The sequence below is a fragment of the Gymnoscopelus microlampas genome (genome assembly GCF_963454915.1).
Source record: "Gymnoscopelus microlampas genome assembly, chromosome: 6".
In the NCBI taxonomy this organism is placed as follows: domain Eukaryota; kingdom Metazoa; phylum Chordata; class Actinopteri; order Myctophiformes; family Myctophidae; genus Gymnoscopelus; species Gymnoscopelus microlampas.
This window is the reverse complement of record NC_139943.1, coordinates 50,569,988-50,588,973: the sequence shown is the minus strand read 5'-3', so window position 1 is coordinate 50,588,973 and position 18,986 is coordinate 50,569,988. Positions and strand designations below refer to the sequence as shown.

General features: G+C 42.5%; 1 protein-coding gene across 3 annotated transcripts in view; it reads right to left on the bottom strand.

Moving 5' to 3' along the window:
• The window catches only part of tjp1b (tight junction protein 1b), a 60,774-nt gene extending 43,824 nt beyond the window's left edge, over positions 1-16,950 (bottom strand). For 2 of the 3 annotated variants that reach the window (XM_084059276.1, XM_084059278.1), the window contains exon 1: positions 16,715-16,839. The gene's annotated coding sequence lies outside the window, so the exon portion shown is untranslated. Of the gene's footprint in view, positions 1-16,714 lie in introns of all 3 variants that reach the window. The other variant, XM_084059277.1, reaches the window with a different exon arrangement.
• Positions 16,951-18,986: the final 2,036 nt, after the last annotated feature.

The following is an 18,986-nucleotide window of genomic DNA, read 5'->3' as shown; positions in this document are numbered from 1 at the left end:
CCAAGCCTTTGTGTTCATGAGTCATGCGTTGTTTACGGTCTTAGAGCCAGGATCCAACCTATGGCTGTGGGGCCCGTCTGTGGGCCGGGTTCCAACCTATGGTTGTGGGGCCCATCAGTGGGCCGGGTTCCAAGCGCTAGCTAACGTCTGCTATGGTGGGGGAGGGGGGGGGCGCTGACCGCAAGTGTCTCCGGAACCTCTTGGCTGAGCAGCAACAGCTTATGGAGGCTGGTGATGGTGACACACACACAAAGGAGCTCCCTCTGTCCTTTCACACTGAACACAAAGACACTTCTGAATATTAACACGTTTGCTGGAAACCACGGCTAAACGGCTGGAAAAGGAGACTCCGGGTGGCAGTGGTGACCAGTGTTGTAAAAACTGCTTGTTTGCAGCAGAGCATTTACTACTGAAATGAATGGTGGACACGCACGCATACACACGCACGCGCACACACACACACACACACACACACACACACACACACACACACACACACACACACACACACACACACACACACACACACACACACACACACACACACACACACACACACACACACACACACACACACACACACACACACACACACACACACACACACAATGCTCCAGTCTAATCCAATGTGATGTGTTCTTGGCACACTCTTGCAGGGCCTGTGGTTATTTTCAAAAATAAGACTTTGTAGTTGGGGCAGGTGGCAGGCGAGGCAATGAAGAGAAAAACAAACAAACAAAAGAAAAGGTTTTTATTTGACGTCAGCGTGAGACTACATGTATGTATGTACAGGACTACATGAGACTACATGTATGTATGTACATACAGGCCTTTTTAATCTTTTACTAATTTCTAGTTTCAATAAATAAATAGTTTTTAGCCTTTTAACTAGTTTAATAAAGTTGTTTATTTTGTTTTGTTGTAAAGCGACTTTGAGTAGGCCTACAGAGAAAAGTGCTATATAAATGTGATGTGTTATTATTATTATTATGGTATCATATCATAGTATCATGGATCGGGGTGAGGCACAACCACAATCTTATTCCATTCTGACCGCTGTGGAACAGAAAAGCTATAAATAGAGCTCATTAATAGTGTTGTGTGGAAGCCTCAGGCCTGCAGTAGGGATGGTGGAGATGCTGAAATGCCAAGAATCTACTAAAACACAATGTAACTCATGAGTCTGACTGTGTTTCTGAGTACGCACTGATCATTTACACACTGTGTTTCTGAGGACGCACTAATCATTTACACACTGTGTTTACACTGTGTTTCTGAGGACGCACTAATCATTTACACATACATATATATTTTTAACCTACATTTTTATCCCACTATTTTGTAACCCATTTTTTTCATCCAGTGTCAATTGCCTATGTAATCATGGGCAACTGCTCTCCATTTGCCAACCCAGGGAGAGCCCAGAACTGAGTTCATGCCTCCTTCAATGCATGAGGAGCTAGCTGAGCTGAGCTGAATACAGCTATTAGCTATCATTCATTTCTATGTTAAAGTCATGTTTTCTAGGATCAGGCCTGAACAGGAGTATTTATTCATGTATTTGTTTGTTTGGTAATAAGTAAAACTTCCTGAAATAGACATTTAATCCAATGTAAGTTTTTCAAAATTGCTTGAAATTCTTTGCACTTTCTGACAAAATATGGGTAAAAAAAACGTTTAATCTGTCTGTGGGCGCCTCCTCTGGGAGGTGGTCTGGCATGTGGCCTCCTCGGGGAGGTGCAGGGACACCCAGCAGGGAGGAGGCCACAGGACAGACCACGGAGCAGATGGGGGGGTATCTCCACACTGGCCTGGGAACACCTTGGGATCCCCCTGTTAAGGTATAGCTCTCTACCAAACAGATTACTACAGACTACTACAGACTACTACAGATAACTGCAGACTACTACAGACTACTACAAACTACAACAGATTACTACAAACTACTACAGATTACAACAAACTACAACAGACTACTACAGACTACTACAGATAACTACTGACTACTACAGATAACTAAAAACTACTACAGACTACAACAGACTGGCAGTCGGATGAATTCGGCAGGTCAGTCGATTGGAAGGTGTGAAAAAAAAGGTTGCTGAATTAACCTGAGAGCTGACACCGACAGACAGCTACTATGGTGCTATGTTTGTATGTATGTATGTATGTATGTATGTATGTATGTATGTATGTATGTATGTGTGTGTGTGTGTGTATGTATGTATGTATGTATGTATGTATGTATGTGTGCATGACATGTATGTATGTATGTATGTATGTATGTATGTATGTATGTATGTATGTATGTATGTATGTATGTATGTATGTATGTATGTATGTATGTATGTATGTATGTATGTATGTATGTACGTATATATGTACGTATATATGTACATATGTTTCTTGTAGAAAATTGTAGGAAACGGAAAAAGGGATATTTAGTCGTGACCCATACAAATGGTTCACGACGTATGTATGTATGTACGTACATACTATGTGTACATAGTACGTACGTACGTATGTACGTACGTATGTATGTATGGTACTATGGTGCTAACAATATCCTATCCGGCTTGATGTCTTTTTCAACAACAAGCTGCTGCTATCCGACGCTTCCCTACAACTTGCGACCCGACGTGACAGTGTACCCACCACCCATTCAACAGTAGATTTAACAGTGTACCCACTGCCCATTCAACAGCAGAATTATCAGTGTAACCACTGCCCATTCAACAGCAGATTTAACAGTGTACCCACTGCCCATTCAACAGCAGAATTATCAGTGTAACCACCTCCCATTCAACAACAGATTTAACAGTGTACCCACTGCCCATTCAACAGCAGATTTAACAGTGTACCCACCTCCCATTCAACAACAGATTTAACAGTGTATCACCGCCCATTCAACAGCACTGATTATCAGTGTACCACCACCCATTCAACAGCAGAATTATCAGTGTACCACCACCCATTCAACAGCAGATTTAACAGTGTACCCACCGCCCATTCAACAGCAGAATTAACAGTGTATCAAAAATTGCAGATCAACAAACTCACAATGCTTCGCAATGTGACATGGTATGAGCAGCTGACACTTGGTGGTGAGGTGGCGGAGAGGGTGGTGGTAACCACCTTGGTACGGGGGGCTCTAACTGTGGAGGGTAACCACCTTGGGGTCTAAGCTCTGTGGGGTGCAGTGCTCTGCCCTTCAGCCTGGAAGCAGGTTTCATCCCCTCTGCCGTTAGGCTCCTTATAATAAACACAACCCCCCTAATAACTGATCCACCTCACCTGGTCCAACGCACACATAGTATGTACTCATAATGGGTCATAATGGTTAGGTCACTACATAGTATGTACTCAGGTTAGGCCACTAGTACTAGTATGTACTCATATAGGTTAGGCCACTAGTACTAGTATGTACTCATAATGGTTAGTTCACTACACAGTATGTACTCATAATGGTCACTACATAGTATGTACTCATATAGGTTAGGTCACTACATTGTCATAATGGTTAGGTCACTACACAGTATGTACTCATAATGGTTAGGTCACTACACAGTATGTACTCATAATGGTTAGGTCACTACACAGTATGTACTCAGGTTAGGTCACTACACAGTATGTACTCATATAGGTTAGGTCACTAGTACTAGTATGTACTCATAATGGTCACTACATAGTATGTACTCATATAGGTTAGGTCACTACATAGTATGTATGTACTCATATAGGTTAGGTCACTACATAGTCATAATGGTTAGGTCACTACACAGTATGTACTCATAATGGTTAGGTCACTACACAGTATGTACTCATAATGGTTATGTCACTACACAGTATGTACTCATAATGGTTAGGTCACTACACAGTATGTACTCATAATGGTTATGTCACTACACAGTATGTACTCATAATGGTTAGGTCACTACACAGTATGTACTCATAATGGTTATGTCACTACACAGTATGTACTCATAATGGTCACTACATAGTATGTACTCATATAGGTTAGGTCACTACACAGTATGTACTCATATAGGTTAGGTCACTACATAGTTATAATGGTTAGGTCACTACACAGTATGTACTCAAAATGGTTAGGTCACTACACAGTATGTACTCATAATGGTTAGGTCACTACACAGTATGTACTCATAATGGTTAGGTCACTACACAGTATTTACTCATAATGGTTAGGTTACTACAATGACTGCACATTTGATTTGGCATGTAAGACACTGGTTCTCAAAGTGGGGTCTGGGGACCCCAGGGGTCCTTGACGGGCTGCAGGGGGTCCCCAGCAAAACGAGGAAGGAGTTACACACGTCTTAAGCCCTATTTTATTTTCTACAGGCTTACAAGAGCGTCACATCAAACTTGTACATCTGCTATATTTTTGAAAAATGTTGACAAATCTTCTCTTCTGGGCTTGACATGAGAACCACTGATATGAGAGAAAGAGGGAGATGCAGAATGACCTCACACAAGCAGCAGCTCTACATGAATGGTCTCTAGGCCTGTGGTTCTTAAAATGGGGTCTGAGGACCCCCCAGGGTTCCTTGAGAGGGCTCCAGGGGGTCCCCAGAAAAATTAAGGGTTTGCAGATCAGATATTTTCACCAGCTAGAAGGCAATCCAATGAGAGAATGTATCAGAATGACTGATATCATATAGGTTTCTCTCTCCCTACCTACACTATAGACCACTGTTTCCCAAACAATGGGTCGGGACATATTTGTGGGTCACGGAACCATTTGTATGGGTCACGACTAAATATCCCTTTTTTCCGTTTCCTACAATTTTCTAATTATTTCAAAAGATTTTCATAAACTAAAAATGAATAAAAAATGTTCAGAAATGTAAAAAAAAAATGATTCAAATGAAAATCGAAGAAATTGCATATTTTCTTTTTTTTAAAGTAGTGTAAATAGCAGATCTACAAGCTCACAACGTGTCGCGGTTGTCAGCTTGTAGATCAGCTATTGTCACTAGTTGTGGGTGTTGAGCTAAAAAGATTGTGAACCACTGCTATAGACGGCTGGACAATTCTGTACTCCTGAAAACAGAACATTCTCTTACGGGGGTCCCCCTGGCACTACATGTCCTATTGGGGTCCCCCTGGCACTACATCTCTTACGGGGGTCCCCCTGGCACTACATCTCTTATGGGGGTCCCCCTGGCACTACATCTCTTATGGGGGTCCCCATGGCACTACATCTCTTACGGGGGTCCCCCTGGCACTACATCTCTTACGGGGGTCCCCCTGGCACTACATCTCTTACGGGGGTCCCCCTGGCACTACATCTCTTATGGGGGTCCCCCTGGCACTACATCTCTTATGGGGGTCCCCCTGGTACTACATCTCTTATGGGGGTCCCATCTGGTCCCTGTGCTGGCACCAGGTCTTTTCAAACGGTGGGTCCCTGACATGAACATACTTGGTAGTATTATTAGTATATTCTAGGTATTATTATATTCTTAGGATTAGGAGGATACTTACAGCAGTTCATCCCGATCGTCAGAAAACACACACAACCCGGCAGCGCACCGCGTCACACACACACACAGACACATACACACACACACACACGGTGCCACACGCACGGCATCCTTCTGGGTTCATGTCTTCACGCTGTGGTGTCGTCCCTCTCTACATGTACACACATCTAACTACACATTCAAGCCATTAAGACAAACGCTACGCTAACGGCTAAGCTCACATGGCTCTTCTTCTTCCTCCAGTCCAGAGCGTATAGAAGTGCAGGCTCTGCAGTTCCTCGGCTCCCAGCGAAACATCCATCCTCCGCAGTATAAAGTGCTGTATCGGACTTAACCCCGTCAGTGCCGGACCGAGCAGAGCGGAGGAGAGGAGAGATGTATGTGTAGGCAGAGCCCCTCCCCCCCGGGAGGAGAGCCCCTCCCCCCCAAGGAGGAGAGCCCCTCCCCCCCAGGTGTGCTGCATTACGTTGCATACATTAGACCCTGGTCTCGCTGACATGCTGGAGGAGCACAGTGCTACCGTATAGCTAGGAGCTACACCACAGCCATGCTACTAGCTACTACTGTATGTGTGTGCTCTTATTTTCAAAGAGATATCCTACTATCCTGCTACAGTATAATACTACTATGAAGCCTGCTATCAGACTAATAATCCTATGGTTTTAATACAATTTTGTCCGTCATTCTGTCCGATCAACATTTCTCTCCTCTGTGGGTTGACCAATTGATCTGAACTTGCACACAGGCATTGACCATTGGCATAACATGATGACAGTGACAAAGACAAGTTTGCATTTCCCCTAAAGCTGTTTATTGTGAACGGTCCTCCCAGGCAATGGGATCGTAGTCGTGGGTTGCAGTCCCATAGCACGATTGGACGGTGGGCGGAAATGGCGGGTATGGTATGGATGGACTAGTTTCCACAAATACACAGCGTCAAATACAAACACCCACAATGCCAACTGTCTCTAACGATGAACAAGATGCAGAGCAAGGCAGAAGAAAACCATTCCATATTCAGCAGCAATGCAGAGGAAGAGGTTCTACAGACTCTCTAAAGGAAGCCAGAGCTCTGGACTAGCATGACAACTCTAACATAATGACTGGCACTGCAGTGGCTGGTGACACACACACACACACGCGCGCACACGCACATGCACACGCACACGCACACACACACACACACACACACACACACACACACACACCATCTCCTACTAGCCATCACACACATCTGCTGTCCTTTAAATGTCATCATAACACATCACAATTACCTCAAATACTCAGACTAAAATAGCAGGTGAATTTCAGCACAGAAATGTGTATGAATATATTACTAGTAGCATACTGCAACAATGTAAGTGCATTGCCTGCCAAAAAACGTTTATAAACGTTTTTGGCAAAAAAAAAATAATAATAATAAACTAGACGCGTCGCAATTCAGGGCAATTGCAGAGTGTGGTTGCGCCGACGCGAGTCGCGGATCGCTGCCGTCGGGACTCGAGGAATACGCTGGGAGGAATACCATCAGAGGCTGCGCCAATTACATTGTCACATAACTCCTGAGATCACTTGCGTTTCATTTTGAGAGGATTGATCCCCCCAACATAAGGTTTTTGCATCAAACGGTTACAGTTTGAGCATTTGTGGCGCCCCCTATGGATCAAAGTGGAAATGCTTTTGGGGATTTGTTGAGTAAACCACCCTTGACATGTGATTCAAATTTGGGATTGACTGGACGTTTCGTTCGTGATTTGTGGCCTTTTTTGTAAAACGGGCCCCTTCCGCTAACTTTGGAAGCCATTTACGGACGAACGGTATGGACTATCAAAATTCTGTTTCGGTCCAGATTATCGCATGGGTCCAGAGATCATGTGTACCGATTTTTGTGAAATTTGGACAAAATATATGGGAGGAGGAGCTAAAAGTGTGTTTTGAAGAAAATTCAAAATGGCGGAAAATCTATCCAGACGCATATGGGCGTGTTCTATATGGAAAGTTGCGCAAGGAATCCAGGAAAAAAGTTTTGATTTTACGACCTACGGTTCAAGAGTTATAGGCCAAAACGTAAAGGGGGCTGTTATAGCGCCACCATGAGGCCGATTGGTTTAATTATTTTTATAATAATTTCGGACAATATTATGAACCTTTCCTCCAAATCTAGTAACTCTAGCTCTTACGGTTTCTGAGAAAAAAATACTTGAATTTGAGTTTTTTCACTTTTACATTGAAGTGGATGGGGCAATTTAGTGCACTAATAAATCAATATCAATAAAACTATTTCACCGGTCATTTTGATGTATGGCACAACATTAGGGGATAAAAACTGTGGGAGGAGATGCGGCTCAAAGTATTGTTTATCTATAATAATAATAAGAATAAAGTGTGAAGATATCTATAGTCTGGTTGCCCTGTTGGGCAACCACACTAATAACATTTCTAAAATGATTCTTTATTTTTGGGGTTTTTCCGTTTTTCTGTTCGTCACAAAGAACCAGCAGATAACATTTTCCAAAAAGTTGCTACTCCATTCACTTCAATGTTAATAAAATAAACGGACAAAAAAAATAACATTTTTCCTATGTTTAAGCTGTAAACATGCTGGCAGTCTGTGAGTACTATTTTTGAAAAACCCTGGCAGTTTAAGAGTTAAAAAGCAGGTTAAAATGTGGTTTTACAGAGTGAAGCACAAACAGAGATGTGGGTGATTTGATCAGGGTTTCCGGCAGACCGCTTTAGCCTCGGCGGGGCAAAGCCTTCGTCAAGTCAGACGAGGGTAAACCTTTTACTTCCCGTCAATGGACTTCAAATTAAAGGGATATTTCGCTTTCAAAAAAACTTTGGGTCATTTTACAAAAGGGTCTAGGCTGCTCACAAAAGCCTGAGTAGACGATAAAATGACCCAACGTTTTTTTGAAAGTGAAATATCCCTTTAAGAGTAGCATTGGCAAAATAGGAAAATCAGTGTTTGACTTCCCGTCAGTGGACTACTGGACTTCAAAACAAAATACGAGCGCTTTGTCAAGTTATGGGAAAGTGTTTGACTTCTGGACGGTGGAATTTAAAATAAGAGCACAGTTGGCCTGTAATAGGCTGTTGCCTGTTGTTGAAGAATACGTTTTCACTGTTGCTACACAAATATAAAATAACCAAATATAGTATAGGTTACAGTAGATGGAGAGGGATACTCAAATAGCTGAACCTGTGGGCCACATTACAAAAATGGCAAGGGGCCAGGGACCATTAGATAAAATTACAACATTAAAGGGACAGTTCACGGAAAAAATATACTTTTTTTCTATTCATTAGTCACCCCATGGAGACTTGAATTCATAGATATTTTTTAGTTTGTCGCATTCCTAAGCCAATAATTTGATGATTCCGGTAGGAGACTCTTTGTGTCTCCTACCGGATCCGTTGCCGTCATCAAATTATTGTCTTAGGAATGCGACAAAAACGTTTTTTATTGTTGATTGAATACTTTATTTAGAAGTTTGCAGAAGCACATGAAAGTACAGTTCAAATACAAGGTCAACTAAATAGGATAAAAAAAAAGGTCTATGGCTTGTTTCAATTGGGGTCCTTTGTACTCAAGTCATAGTAATATTAAATGACAGACAGATTTTTTTTTTTATTGATTGGCGGGCCAGTCAAAATTGTGCCGCGGGCCGGAACTGTCCCGCGGGCCTGAGTTTGAGTATCACTGACTGTATCAGTGGTTCTCAAACTTTTTCATGTTAAGGACCCCCAAAATGAATATGTATTTGGCCACGGACCCCCATCAGAAAATATTTGGTGCCAACTGACCCCCATAAAAGATTCGTTTTTTGTGTTACATTCATTTCAAGATTTAAAAATAAAAAAAATCAAATAGCTGATCTACAAGCTCACAACATTTCGCAGTGGGATGCGTTGTGAGCTTGTAGATCTGCTATTTTCAAATAGCCAATGTACAGGGTTAAAGTAGTTGAACTGGTTTTGATGCCAAACACAATGTTGAATAAATGTGAATAATGATAGCATAATGTAGTTCCATCATCACACCAACTCGTTAAACTTCCCCGACCACCAGGGGGTGACTCAGGGGGGACTTCTGAACGTGCCATGCCGAAAATAGGTTGCTTTATTCGGATACATACGTGTCACTGCCCGCCCCTGCCGGTTCTCTGAATTTGTATTTTTAAATAGGCTCTGTCATGATTAATTGACCACATATATGAGGTTAAACAACTAAATTCTATCCAAATGCTATCTTAAAAGTAAATTCCGTGCCTCAAAGAAAGAAATTTGAGAGCGTTTTAAAGTTTTAAAACCGAAAGTAAAAACACCGCAGAGAAAACAATGGCTGCCGTTCCATTTTTGTCGGCTGCACTCGGTTCCATTCGGTTTCACTCGAACTCGCCACACGGACGCGCACGGACGCGCACGGACGCGCACATGCGTGCGTTTCATTTACGTCCCGGATACCCGGATGTCAAAACATAAATAGTAGGCAAAATACGGATTTCAGACTGTGTTTCAATGCAGAAAACACCCCAGCATCATTATATAGTGGCTGATAGAGGGGGATTTTTTTTTAAATTTAGGCTTAAAGTTACCTAGAATCCCTTTAATATTTTGAGGGAAAAAATTTGAATGAATTAATTAATGCATTAAAACATTTGCACAGGCCTCTGCCCCTAGCCTCCCCCTGGGCTTTCCTACAGGAAAACCCTGATGTGTATTTATAGGAAGCATTATAACACGGTCATATTAAAGGGACTCTAGGGTTCATGTGGTGAGAAGTACAAAAAAACAAAAGCATAAAAGCTTCACAATGTTTTCTAAGAGGTTTTCACCTGCAATGTGTGTGTGTAATGGTTTGTATGGGTGGGCAGAGGGTCTACTTTACTGTGGAATGGTTTGTATGGGTGGGCAGAGGGTCTATTTCACTGTGGAATGGTTTGTATGGGTGGGCAGAGGGTCTATTTCACTGTGGAATGGTTTGTAAATGTAGTAAAAATCTGATCTACAAGATCTACAATCCGTCGCATAGCAACGGATTGTGAAAATGTGTGATACTTATCACACATTTTAAAATAGTGAAAATAGCTGTGCAAGCCAACAAGTACAAGTACAAGCCAACAACTCGTCGCATTGTGGGCTTGTAGATCTAGTATATCCACAATTTGTCGCAGTAGGAAGTATACTGGGCTATACTGGGGAAAACGTACCCCCCCCCAATGGAACTCTGTCAGCCATGATAAGCTGAGAGAATGGATCCTAAACCTGAGGCTCATGAAGGTTAACAGACATCTGCATGAGGAGGAAGAGATGCTTCCTCTTCTCACAGAGCACCGGCTTCGAACGCTATCAGTGCATTGAATGGGAGATTATCACGTTTTATCAGACCATTTAATGGGCGAGTAGGTGACATACTGACCTACCCGCGATTTATCAGACCATTCATTGGGAGTAATCAGGAGATACTACTGGCCTACCGTAGGCAGAGCAGTCTCCACGACGCGAACGGCAACTCGCTCGCTTTAGCTCGCTCGGTGGTCCCTCACGGGGTTCCAGTTCGGTTGAGACTGCGCGCCTCCGTCATGCCAACCCCCAATGAATGGTCTGATAAATAGCGGGTAGGTCAGTACAGTATGTCGCCCACTCGCCCATTCAATGGTGATAATCTCCTATTCAATACATTGATAGCATCCGAATGGGGTGCACAGAGAGCTGATGGATGCAGCTGACAGTCTGCTCTTTCACATGATTTATTTATGATCTCAGGTTGAGCAGGTGTTGTGTTGTGTTGTGTTGTGTTGTGTTGTGTTGTGTTGTGTTGTGTTGTGTTGTGTTGTGTTGTGTTGTGTATCACCACAGCCATGACTGTAATGTACACAACGTCATTTGTTAACCACTAGAACCCTAGCGTCTCTATTCTGGGGTGAACGTTCTGCCAAAATAGCCGATCTACAAGCTCACAACGCAGGACTATCTACAAGCTCACAACACTGACCGATCTACAAGCTCATAACACAGAACGATCTAAAAGCTCACAACGCAGAACGATCTAAAAGCTCACAACGCAGAACTATCTACAAGCTTACGACACAGAACGATCTAAAAGCTCACAACACAGAAGGCATCGCAACGGAGATTTGGTGTAGAGAGGGAAAAAAATGTGACCTACTACTATAGACGAGACGGGATGTTTTCGTTTTTACCAAAACAAACAGTGTAAAACACCAAAACACAGCAAGAGGACAATGTGTTTGCCAGGTAAACACCACCACCACACTACTGTAGTGTGTTTCTATAGGTAAACACCACCAACGACACTACTGTAGTGTGTTTCTATAGGTAAACACCACCACACTATTGTAGTGTGTTTCTATAGGTAAACACCACCACACTACCGTAGTGTGTTTCTATAGGTAAACACCACCACACTATTGTAGTGTGTTTCTATAGGTAAACACCACCACACTACTGGCATTACTGAGCACACAGGAAGGCATTACTGAGCACACAGGAAGGCATTACTGAGCACACAGGAAGGCATTACTGAACACACAGGAAGGCAGGGGGCATACTCAGGTACCCTGCAGTCCAGAGCAAAGGTGGGCAGAGGGGTAGACAGAGGGGTAGAGGGGCAAACAGCCTACACCCAGTATAACACCAGGGTGGTAGAGGGGCAGAGAGGGTGGTAGAGGGGTAGAGAGGGTGGTAGAGGGGCAGAGAGAGGGGTAGAGGGGCAGAGAGGGTGGTAGAGGGGTAGAGAGGGTGGTAGATGGGTAGAGAGGGTGGTAGAGGGGCAGAGAGGGTGGTAGAGGGGTAGAGAGGGTGGTAGAGGGGCAGAGAGGGTGGTAGAGGGGTAGAGAGGGTGGTAGAGGGGCAGAGAGGGTGGTAGAGGGGTAGAGAGGGTGGTAGAGGGGTAGAGAGGGTGGTAGAGGGGCAGAGAGGGTGGTAGAGGGGTAGAGAGGGTGGTAGAGGGGCAGAGAGCCAGTGTACCAACAGCAGCATCTATTCATCATAACGTCAACAGCAGCTCTCTGCCAAACTGCGGCAATAGGCAGCATATCTATAACAACAGAGCACATATATCCTGACTATATATTTATAAAACAACAGAGCACATATATCCTGACTCTATATATTTATAACACAACAGAACACATATATCCTGACTCTATATATTTATAACACAACAGAGCACATATATCCTGACTCTATATATTTATAACACAACAGAGCACATATATCCTGACTCTATATATTTATAACACAACAGAGCACATATATCCTGACTCTATATATTTATAACACAACAGAGCACATATATCCTGACTCTATATATTTATAACACAGCAGAGCACATATATCCTGACTCTATATATTTATAACACAACAGAGCACATATATCCTGACTCTATATATTTATAACACAACAGAGCACATATATCCTGACTCTATATATTTATAACACAACAGAGCACATATATCCTGACTCTATATATTTATAACACAACAGAGCACATATATCCTGACTCCATACTGCTGACAGAAAATATTCATTTACATTTCAGTTGGACTGGAACAAAATGCCAGCAGCAACTGAAGCGTCTCTTAAACAAGGTGTGTGTCTTTATACCTCTTAAACAAGGTGTGTGTCTTTATATCTGCTAGTATACCTGATAATATGAGTCTCTTAAACAAGGTGTGTGTCTTTATATCTCCTATTATACCTGATAATATGAGATGTCAACGATTTCATAGACGACCTTGGCACAACCTGTTTTAGGTCAAGATGGAGTTTTAACCACAAACCTTTTGCCAGAGTTATATCTGTTACAACCTACTGTACCACTGAAAATGTTTGTATTAATTCACTGCCTGCACACTGTTAAAGGCTACTTCCACATTAGTGACATCAGGCAGAACATAGTGCTATATGCATGGGGATGGAGGTGTGTGTGTGTGTGTGTGTGTGTGTGTGTGTGTGTGTGTGTGTGTGTGTGTGTGTGTGTGTGTGTGTGTGTGTGTGTGTGTGTGTGTGTAGGGTGAAAGGTCATTATTACACACAGGGAGCGACCAATAAAGCATGTGAAAATGTGTGTGTGAATATTTCACATCAAGCTATTCATCTGGTGATGATTCATACAGGTTATTTGTATATATGCCTATATATGGCATCGTGCTATGGGTAACCTTACATAACCTACACTCACGTCTATGTGTTTAAACAGCCATCTCTAAATGAGCTGCTTCATGACCCTCTCTCCTATATGAGGGGGGGGGGGGGGGGCTTGTAAAATAACAAAGCACATCATATATAGATGGTCCCTTATGGATCCCATGGGCAAATTCAGGCGTTGTTCATTAATATTCAAAGGTTGTTCATTAATATTCGAAAGGGAAAGTGTTTTTTTCTTTTCCGATGTTAGCTCTCGGAAACAAGCCAACAGTGGAGCAAACAAACTGAAACTGCCTTCATAAAGCACCTTCATCCAAAAAGCTTAATGCTGCGTTCACACAGGCAGACACACAGACATACAGATAAACAGATATACAGACACACAGACATACAGACACACAGATATACAGACACACAGACATACAGATACGCAGGCATACAGACACACAGATATACAGACACACAGACACACAGATATACAGACACACAGATATACAGACACACAGAGACACAGATATACAGACAAACAGACACACAGATATACAGACACACATATATACAGACACACAGACACACAGATATACAGACACACAGACACACAGATATAGATATACAGACACACAGATATACAGACACACAGATATACAGACACACAGATATACAGACACACAGACACACATATATACAGACACACAGATATACAGACACACAGATATACAGACACACAGGTATGCAGATATACAGACACACAGATATACAGACACACAGATATACAGACACACAGGTATGCAGATATACAGACACACAGATATACAGACACACAGGTATGCAGATATACAGACACACAGATATACAGACACACAGATATACAGATATACAGACACACAGACACACAGACACACAGACATACAGATATACAGATATACAGACACACAGATATATACAGACACACAGACACACAGATATACAGATTTACAGACACACAGATATATACAGACACACAGATATACAGACACACAGACATATACAGACACACAGACACACAGATATACAGATATACAGACACACAGATATATATATATACAGACACACAGACACACAGCTTATACAGACACACTGACACACAGACATACAGATATACAGATATACAGACACACAGATATACACAGACATAGACATACAGATATACAGACACACAGACACACACATATACAGACATACAGACACACAGATACACAGATATACAGACATACAGACACACAGATACAGAAACACAGATATACAGACACACAGATACACAGATACAGAATTACAATGTGGTTTTACATTCACACGGATTAAAGCTAAATAAAACCTCACCACTGAACATGTTTGTACTGTAGGGCCAAGTCCTAATGGGTGATGTGTGACCCACACTAGCGCTGTTTCATAAACAATTAACACAATATGTAAAGCTATGATGTTTTAGTAATAGTTCCTGTTGTAGATCGGCTATTTTTGCTGTGCAGTGTGCAACATGCTTCCATTGAAGACATGCTGGCTTCTATGGAATCTTAATGACTCTTCACATCCTGTTGAGCTATGACAGTGCACGAGTTAACATGAGCTAACATGACAGTGCACGAGTTAACATGAGCTAACATGACAGTGCACGAGTTAACATGAGCTAACATGACAGTGCACGAGTTAACATGAGCTAACATGACAGTGCACGAGTTAACATGAGCTAACATGACAGTGCACGAGCTAACATGACAGTGCACAAGCTAACATGACAGTGCACGAGTTAACATGACAGTGCACGAGTTAACACGAGCTAACATGACAGTGCACGAGTTAACACGAGCTAACATGACAGTGCACGAGCTAACATGACAGTGCACGAGCTAACATGACAGTGCACGAGTTAACATGACAGTGCACGAGCTAACATGACAGTGCACGAGCTAACATGACAGTTCACGAGTTAACATGACAGTGCACGAGCTAACATGACAGTGCACGAGTTAACATGACAGTGCACAAGGAGACTGGAGAGACTAGGGCAGAGACAGCAAGGATGCGTCAGTGACGTCACCACTAGACAGACAGACAAGTGCAGCTTCTAGCTAGCTAGCTGACAGACAGACTACCACTGTTAGCTAGCGGCTAACGGCTAACAGCTGTTCCAGTCAGAGCAGAGAGGAGGTACCGTAGAATGAATGAATGAGTCACATCTCAACACACCATGAAACACTAAAACCTCCTCAACCGTCAACCCTTTATTAATCAATTAATCTATTAAACTAAACCCAGGCTGACTGACTGGCCGACATTTTGTTGTTTGTTCTGTTCCTCTAGCTAACCTGTTAGCCTAACATGTTCATTCACATCACTGACATCTGGACAGAGACACAGTTACCATCTCACACACACACACACACGCGCGTCCATTCAGCAGTACTATGTGATTTATTGTGTATTATACTCAGTGGTGGAAAAAGTACTCAAATTCTTTACTTAAGTAAAAGTACCAATACTGCAATAAAATGTTACAAGTAAAAGTCCAGAATTCAAAATTTACTTGAGTAAAAGTACAAAAGTATTGGCATCAAAATGCAAATAATTGTAATGGAGTAAAAGTACAATTTTTGCCTCTGAGATGTAGTGGAGTAGAAGTAAAAGTATTGTAAATTGGAAATACTCAAGTAAAGTACAAATACTTCAAAATTGTAGTACAGTACTTGAGTAAATGTACTTAGTTACTTTCCACCACTGATTCTCTTCAGGACTAAATGAGCCGTTTAACATGGACAGAGTGACAGACAGACAGACAGACAGAGCGACAGACACAAAACGAGCCGTTTTCCATTGAGTGGCGACACAGAGCAGCAGCTTAACGACACATTCATATCATTCTGATCAATGGAGCCGCAGAGGAGCACAAACATGGCGGTTACACACACACACACACACACACACACACACACACACACACACACACACACACACACACACACACACACACACACACACAGAGCATCGTACAGACCTGTTTTCTATGATCCACAGCAGAGAGTCTATTAATGGAGGAATGGAGAGGATGCTCTCCTCTCCTCTCCTCCTCTCCTCTCCTCTCCTCTCCGTTGGCCCGTGCCGTGCCGTTCCGCACCGTGGTACCGTTCCGATCCGTATCGGTCCGTCCCGTACCGAACCGAACCGGGTACCGAACCGTACCGTACCTTCCCGCACCGTCCCGCACCGTACCGTACCGGAGCAGGGTGCCTCCTTCTCCCCGTCCTCTGCTCCTCCTCTCCTCTCCTCTCCTCTCTGGACCGAACCACTGTGGTTCTATCCGCGGGGTTCATCCATCACTCAGACGGATCGATCAGTCAGAACCAACCGCTTCTATCCGCATCCGCAGCGCGCAGCTAGCCTAGCTTAGCCTAGTATAGCCCAGGGGTCTTCAACAGGGGGTCCGCGACCCCTAGGGGGCCCTCAGAGTTACTACAGGGGGTCCGCCAAATCTTTGTGTGATGTGATTTTTTTTTTTACCTTAACCACGTGAACCCTACCATCCCTTTTCCTAGGAGAACTTTAGCCAAAAATAGCAGATCTACAAGCTCACAACGCCTCTCGTGAGCTTGTAGATCGGCTATTTTTGGCAAAGAGGTATAGGCCTATAGGTGTAGAGGGAAAAAAGAGCAGACCAAGTAAACAAAAAAAATGTTTATTCTGAAACGCAATTTTATACAATATGGGGTCCCTGCTTCATCTCTCTCTCAGCTAGGGGGTCCTTGGCCTGAAAAGGTTGAAGACCCCTGGCCTAGCCCACCACCCACTGTATGGGGTCCTGTTTTATTTTTTTATACAGGATCGATCAGAAGTTGAACTGCTCTGTGTGTGTGTGTGTGTGTGTGTGTGTGTGTGTGTGTGCGTGTGTGTGTTCGTTCTATCATCGATCAGAAAACACATCATCGTTGATGATGATGCTGTATTTTCATACATTGGTTCTCTAACATGTTCTAGTCAGGGACGAGGGACCCCCAAGTTGATGTGAGGTATTAAGCCGTGGACCCCCATCAGAAAGGATGTTGGGTCAAAATTTGTATTTTGTCCGACAGAAGCTGAAACCAATCAGTGAGAAGAACCTGACAGTTCAGAAACCATTCTTTATCTCTGTAAAATCCTCAGTGTTATAGTTTAAGTCTACAGAGTATACAAATGGAACCCCTGGGGGTCTTCAAACCAGATGTGTACATTCAGTTGTTTACAATCCCCTCTTATCTGGAGCATTATAAACGGTGACAGGAAGAGTGGGCACTAAGGAGGAGTGGGCACCTCGAAGTAAAATTGTCCATTTCGTCCAAAATGTTAAATATTTATGTATGTATGTATGTATGTATGTGCATATATATATATATATATATATATATATATATATATATATGTATGTATGTATGTATGTACAGTATGTATGTATGTATGTATGTATGTATGTATGTATGTATGTATGTATATATATATATATATATATATATATATATATATATATATATATATATATATATAGGTGTCACGATAAGCCTAATCCACGATTCGATTCGACTTTCGATTTTAAGCTCATGATTCGATTCGATATTCGATTATTTAATTCTTATAATTAGGCTATTGACTCTTGATTTGTAAAGAAAAGCACTTGTTTTTCAATAAATAACTTACGTTTGAATAAGAATTATAAATAACAAATGAGAATCTAGAATAATAAAATGTTCAACATATTAATAATATAAACTTGGGGTTTTATCAACTGTCACTAACATTTTCAGATTCTTCTTTAAGAAGATAAGTTAACGTTCTTTGAAAAGTTAAGATTTGTTCCCATTCCAAGTGGCTATGACCAGAGCAGGAATTTCAGGAAGGCCACGAAGGCCATGGCCGTCGTTGCCCCTCAGTTTGGCATTGTGGCCCTCAAAAAAATGTCATGCCCTGAGGCCACAGTGGTCTTAATGCCCCAGCTGACTGTAACACTTTCTCCTCTGTCTCTTTCTTGTCAACATGTAGACACCAGTGTCTCTTGTCATGTAGACACCAGTGTCTCTCTCTCTTGTCATGTAGACACCAGTGTCTCTGTCTTGTCATGTAGACACCAGTGTCTCTGTCTTGTCATGTAGACACCAGTGTCTCTCTCTTGTCATGTAGACACCAGTGTCTCTGTCTTGTCGTGTACTTGTAGACACCAGTGTCTCTGTCTTGTCATGTAGACACCAGTGTCTCTGTCTTGTCATGTAGACACCAGTGTCTCTTGTCATGTAGACACCAGT